Source organism: Ambystoma mexicanum, chromosome 1p, assembly GCF_040938575.1.
Source record: "Ambystoma mexicanum isolate Mex_15411 chromosome 1p, UKY_AmexF1_1, whole genome shotgun sequence".
Classification (NCBI taxonomy): domain Eukaryota; kingdom Metazoa; phylum Chordata; class Amphibia; order Caudata; family Ambystomatidae; genus Ambystoma; species Ambystoma mexicanum.
In genome coordinates, this window is record NC_090921.1 from 1,482,925,655 (window position 1) to 1,482,932,839 (window position 7,185).

Genomic DNA, 7,185 nt, shown 5'->3' on the forward strand with positions numbered 1-7,185 from the left:
TGTTGAAGGTTCTGTCCAACAAAAAATCCTGAGATTTCTGGTTGCTTATCAACAAACTGAATAAGCTCCCAAACTTGCACATGATCAACCCAGATTCGGAAGAAAAATGGACCGCACATTTCCTGAAGTTGTTTGAATCAGCAAGAGGCAACGATAATGAAATCAGGCGACCAAAGGAAACAGTCTGGGTGGATCAGACAGATATTGTCGAGATTAAAACCATAATCTTGAAATTGAAGTCGTCAAGAGCGCCTGGGCCAGATGGACTTGCTAATTGTGATTTAAAACAACACCCGGACGACTGGTCAAATCTAATCAGTTCAATTTTTAAAGTCTGCAGAGAAAGAAGAACCATTCCTGACTCTTGGACGAAAGCGGTGATCGTCCCGATTTTCAAAAAGGGAGCCAGAGAAGATCCCCTGAACTATCGGCCAATAGCCCTTCTTGATGTCATCGGAAAGGTTTTTGCTACAATTCTTCTGTCACATTTCCGTAAATGGGCGTTCACCTCACTGTGTTTCGATCCCTTGCAAACAGGATTTCAGAAAAACGCTAGCACTAGTGCCAACATAATGTGCCTGAACCTACTTAAGGAAAGAGTCCTGACAGGAGCACCACAGAATTTTCTAGCGTTTGTCTACCTGTCCCAAGCTTTCGACAGAGTGGACAGACTGAAACTGTGGTCCAAACTTAGGACCTGGCCTTGTCCAGAAAGCATTTTGGAACCCATAATTAACCTCCATACAAACACCAGTATAAAAGTCTGCCTAAACAATCAAGGCCTAATTTCGAATTCTATATCGACTTTCCGTCGAGTGCAGCAAGGCTGCCCTTTGGCACCAGCCTTGTTCATATCTTTTCTCTGAGATTTCAAAGACAGCCAAATCAAGATCAGGTCATTTCCACCAAAAATAGGCACTACAAGGGTCGCGAGACTTCTTTATGCTGACGACCTGATATTACTTGATCTCACTCAGGTCGGTCTGCAACGACAACTCGACAACCTCACAACCTACATAACTAAAAACAACCTTGAGATCAATAAATCAAAAACCAAAATAATGATCTTGCAAAAACCAGGAAGCAAAAAGTAAAAGAGCCTTCAATGGCACCTCACCGAGACAAAAATTGAAGTGGTTGATTTAAGTACCTTGGAGTGCAACTTGATAGCACCAAGAAAGCCCGGAACATGCAAGATTCATTGTGGTCTAAGGCCAAGAACTTAGCCGCACAACTGAGAGCAGTCGATCGAAAATACGGCAAATGTTCACGCCAACCGGCGATCCGTTTTTACAAGGCCAAGATCATTCCTTCGTTGACATATGGCATGGATGCCACACACTCAATTCCTCCTCTACTTTGGCAAAAACTCGAAGCTTTCATCTGGAGATCGGTACTGGGTTTACCTAATTCCACAGCTGTAGCACCGATAAGACGGGAACTCGGCCTTGTCTCCCTGAAAGCAGTGGTGGACCACAGCACTTGTCATGACCCGGCAAAATTGCCCCTTCTGGACCTCATGGTCATTGTCACGAAGGGCTTGTACTCCTTCTTCCTCCCAACATGGCCGTACCAAGCTCCGTGCTATGCAGTAGCTTTCACGTCGTGGCACGTATTATAAATTGGTCACGCCCCTGTGGGTCCGCGCGTCTCAACGCTATCTTCGGTAGTGACCCGACATGTGCTTGCTCTCTACATTGATTTCCTTGATCCTCTTGCTTCCTTCCTTGCCTTTATCCTGTTCCCGGATTTCCCCCCCCCCCCTACTCACTCGTTCTACGCTAATCCTGGATACCCTGGAACCACGAACTTCCCGGAACTCTGAACGCGTCCTGCAACCTGACGAGGCTCGGGTGAGCCTATTCAAGACCCGAACCATCCACAGGAAGAGTCCTGCGGCCGAACAAGGGAGATCCCGATCACAGGTGAGACGGGGGGAGATTTACAACAGTTTGAGACGCCAAACGATCAATACGGATTCTACCATGGAGAATGCTATTCAGGACCTGATGCGCGGAATGCAAGAACTTTCCACAGAGATGCAGAATTTAAAAGCCGAGAATGCAGCACTAAGACAGCTTGTCTTGTCACGTGACTCTGTGAACAAGGACAGCGTACTATTGGGAGGAGTGGTTGATAAATATGACGGTTCAACAAAGACCTTACGTGGATTCCTGGATTCTTGTTTGGTACATTTTACCTTCAAGCCCTACTATTTCTCAACTCCTAGGGCTAAGGCGGGCTTCATAATATCGCATCTTTCCGGTAATGCCCTCACATGGGCCACTCCTTTACTCAATTCAGGGGATGCTCTCCTGGATGATTATGAAGGCTTCATCGCGGAACTCAAGACCATGTTCGAACGTCCAGAGCTGGTCCACGGTGCTCAAGAGAAGTTACTTCGCTTCCAACAAGGATCCCAAGACATGTTGACCTATGTTACCAGATTCAAACAGCTAGCCAAAGAGGCGGACTGGCCCCTGGAAGCCAGTTTTACCTTATTTCGCAGAGATCTAAATGAAGAGATTAAGGACGAATTAGCCAGAGTGGCACGTCCTAGCTCATTCCAGGCCCTCCTGGACTTGTCTATGCAAATGAACTTCAGAATCCAAGAAAGAAAGGCGGAAAAGAAAAAGAATAAAGTCTCTATTCAAAGAAACTCCCCAGAGAATACTACAAAGACCGAATCTGCCAAGAATCCGAGCACTGATTCTGAACCCATGCAACTCGGAGCCTTTCGTGGACCAATTTCCCCGCAGGAAAGGTTAAGAAGGATACACACAGGCTTATGTATGTATTGTGCCTCAGATAAACATCTAGTTCAGTGGTCTTCAAACTTTTTTGGCCAGGGCCCCCCTGAGCAAAATTTGGGCAGGTCGGGACCCCCCAGAAATGCCAAATGGACAGTATATATTGCGCGCCGTCACCTGCTCCCATCAAAGTCGCTGGGCTCCCTCATCCCACTCCTACCCAGTCGCTGGTCTCTCCCCACCCCATCACACACCCAGGGCTCTCCCCACTCTGCTCCCATCACTATCCCATTGTTCCCGCCCATTGTGCTCCCACCATAGTCCCTCGGTTCCCCCATCCCGTTCCCAACACAGTCTGAGGGCCAGTGGCGGCTGGTGAATCTTTTTTAAGTGGAGGGGCATTAAGGGGAGGTTCGGGGGGGTGTCCCCCTGTGAATTTTCTTTTAAATAATAGGTTAAAATGTTGCATTGTAGAGCATACTTTTAACAAAAAATGGGTAAATAGCCAAACAGTTTGCAATTGTTGCTGGGAGTCCAGGGGGCAGGCATTGATATTTTATTTCTATCGCGCTCGTACACAAGTGTTTCAGAGCGTGACAAGGCAAGGGAGGGGAACAGAGGAGAATAAAACAGCGATCTTACTAGGCCCAGTGACATTGAGAAAGCGCAAGTGTGAGGGGAAAAGTGCATGGAAGGGGGGAGAAGTGGAAAGTGCGAAGCAGAGGAGAAACAGATAAATAACAATAAATAAATAATAAAGGCAACAAACAGTGGTAGTGCAGCCAGCAATTTGCAAGTGCTACGTTTAAGGCAGCAGACAGGGTAGGTCTGATAAGTGCAGGAAGAAAGATGGTTCTCCTCAAGTTTTAGAGTGGCAGGGCGCTGTTCCAGAGGGAGGCCCCAGCCGAAGACGGAGATCTACCCCCAGCTCGTTTCTTTGATAAACGACTGACCCTGAGGGAGTTGGAGGTAGAGGAGTGAAGAGCTCGAGAGGGGCGGTATTTGCGGAGGAATAGCTGAAGGTATTTTGGACCCAGGCCCCAGAAAGCCTTGTGGACAAGGCAGAGGGTTTTGAATGATAGATGTCCGGTAAAAAGATACCATCCCTGTCCCCTGGGCCCCACTGGTCCTAACACAATGAACATGATTATGTGTATATGCAAGGCGCTGCACATTCATACAGCAATCACTCTATCATTCACATGAGCATCCATCACCATACACTCACTCATAACGCATCCATACACATGTTTAAATAAAAACAATGAACATAAACGTACCTTCTGCATTGGCCTGTGTGTGGGTGCTGAAACGGCCTGCTCCAGCTGCTCTGTCCGTATGTGCAAGGAGGCGCAGGAGCTCCCCCTCGGACATACAGACATGCAGTGCCCCAGCCAGCATTTCCAATGAGCTATACAATGCTGGCGAAGCAAAACGCCCCAGCACTTGCATGGCTCAGTGAGCATGTGCGGCTGGGGAACTAAACTGAACTGTCAAAGGGAAACAGTGTTTTCCTTTGACAGTTCAGCCAGCCCAGGAGCACTCCATTAGCTGGATAAAGCAGCTGAGGGAGTGCTCACTGTTTCACTGGGCTGGCTCCTTAGCTCCTCCATAATGGGTGAGGGGCCACTGGGTGGGCGCCTCTTGCCATTATGGATGAGCCGCCAGGCTCGGACAGGCCTATAGGGCAATGCCTGTACCAAAAATGTAAAATGCTAGTTTGGGCCAATCAAAATGGGCCACCATTTTGGCCAATGTGGACCATTTTGATGAGTTACTTAACTATGCAGTTAGTAATGTTGACCATTGTTGCTGAATATATCACAATTTACTTACATTTTAACACAAAGCACCCCTTTGGGTACTATTGAAACAGTGGGCTTCATAACTACTCTGGCGGTAGCTGTGCCGGTAAAACCGGCACGGCTGCCACTGGAGTTGCATCCGGGTCTGGCACCCGCGAATGGGCAATTACTAGGTCATGCCGAGTTAGGCGGACATGATAATTGCCCTTTCGAAGGTGCCGGTAGATCCCCATTCCCATTTGAGCCCCATATGGCTCAAATGGGAATGGGGAGCTCGGATGCACCGGCACCGTTAATAACGGTGCCGGTGCATCCGACGAGCTGAAGTCAGACCTGGTGGGGGCTGTCAAGCACCCACGAGCACAACTCTTACTATGGCGGAACGGTAGCAACGGTGCCGGTAGCTTACCAGCACCGTTGTTACTGGTCCGCCATAGTAGTAATGAGGCCCAGTCTGTGACTAAAGGAATGAATATCCATTTACAACTGTGGGCCACTTTTTCATTGTTGCCTGAGACAGTTTCATGCTTCAGCCCGCCCATGTGGGCCACCCCTGCCCATTTCTTCCAATCTAAAAAAAAAAGAAAAAAAAAAAAAAATCTTTTTTCATGCTGAGCTCTCAGGGCCCCCCTGGGATGCACCCGCGGACCCCTAGGGGGTCGCGACCCACAGTTTGAATACCACTGATCTAGTTAAAGAGTGTCCTCTGGCTCCTCTCCGATGCTCAGGAAACGCCAGCTCCCGATCCTAAATGGAGCAAGGTTTCGGGAGAGCGATGTTTGCTCCACATCAATTCCATCCTTGAACTCTCCTGGACAAAACAAATTGGTGATTTTACAGGCCTTTTTATCGCCATCCAAGGACAAAGGTCTACCCCATACTGGCCTTGGTGGATTGCGGAGCAATGGGAGTCTTCATTGATCAAGATTGGGTAAGAAACCATAACATTCCATATGAAGCAAGAAGTTTTTCACAGCCAGTGGAAGCAATTGACGGAAGACCTCTTTCCTCGGGACCCATAAGTCTGCAAACAAGGGAGATCCATCTTTCCATAAATCATCATCAAGAAAGAATTGTGTTTGACATTATAAAATCAGCCCATTACCCCTTGGTTCTGGGCATGACCTGGTTGCAAAGGCACAATGCATATATTAACTGGACGGCTGGATCCTTATTCCTGGGCTCGGAGTTCTGTATGAACCATTGTTTAAACCTGCATACCTCAGTCACAGCTCCTATAAGTCTACCAAGGTGTCCAGAGACACCACTCATGGTTTCCAATATTGTACAAGTTCCAGAGATCTATCAAGGGTATGCTGATGTATTCTCTACTGCCATTGTTCAAGCCTTACCTCCACATAGACCCGAAGACTGTGCCATAGATACTGAACCCTCAGCAGTGATTCCTTTTGGCAGGATGTTTATCCTTTCAGAACCCGAAAAGAGAGCCCTCCGGGAATACCTAGACACTAATCTTGAGAACGGCACCATAAGACCTTCAAAATCACCAGCTGGTGCTTCATTGTTCTTTGTTCCGAAAAAGGATACTGAAGAGCTCAGACCTTGCCTGGACTATCGGGGCCTAAATCAATACACCCTGAAAGACAGATACCCTCTACCCCTGATCTCGGATATCCTTGAAGCTGTGAGAGGTGCAATGATATTCACGAAACTGGATCTCCGAGGTGCTTACCATTTGATCCGTATCCGGGAAGGAGACGAATGGAAAACAGCCTTTAGAACACCCTTTGGTCACTTTGAATACCTAGTCATGCCCTTTGGTCTGACCAATGCTCCCGCAGTCTTCCAGCGTTTTATGGATAGGGTGTTCTCTGACATGTTATTTCTCAATGTTATCGTCTACTTGGATGACATATTGATCTTCTCCAAGGACTCCTTGAAACATGAAGAACATGTAAAAGCAGTACTTCAACATCTCCATGAAAATCAACTCTTAGCCAAACCAGAAAAATGTTTGTTTGATGTCACATCAGTTCACTATCTGGGATTTGTCCTCAGTTCAGAAGGAGTTAGTATGGACCCTTGAACGGTGAAGGCCATACTGGCTTGGCCCGCCCCAACATCTGTTAAGCAAATACAATCCTTCCTTGGGCTTGCCAACTTCTACTGGAAATTTATTCCCACCTTTTCCGAGATTGTTCAACCCATTGCTAATCTCCTGAAGAAAGACGTTCCATTTAACTGGTCTATACCACAAGACAAGGCATTCCAACGCTTGAAAGAAGAATTCACTCAGGCCCCCATCCTGGCCCAACCTGACATAAATCGTCCTTTTCTAGTGGAAACTGATGCCTCCAATTACGCCATAGGAGCAGTTTTAAAACAAGAATCCGATGATAAGTTGGAACATCCCATTGCTTATCTCTCACGGACCCTGACCACCAGCAAGACTCACTACTCAGTTCTGGAGAAGGAGTTATTGGCTATTCGTCATGCCTTCACTGAATGGAGACATTTACTCCTGGGTGCTAAATATCGAGTTCAAGTCTGTACTGATCACCGAAATCTTCAGGTCCTACAATCCATGGAGTGCAGGAATAGTACTTCGATGGGCCTACTTCTTTGCTCCATATCAATTTCAAATTTCACATGTTCCTGGATCACAAAAC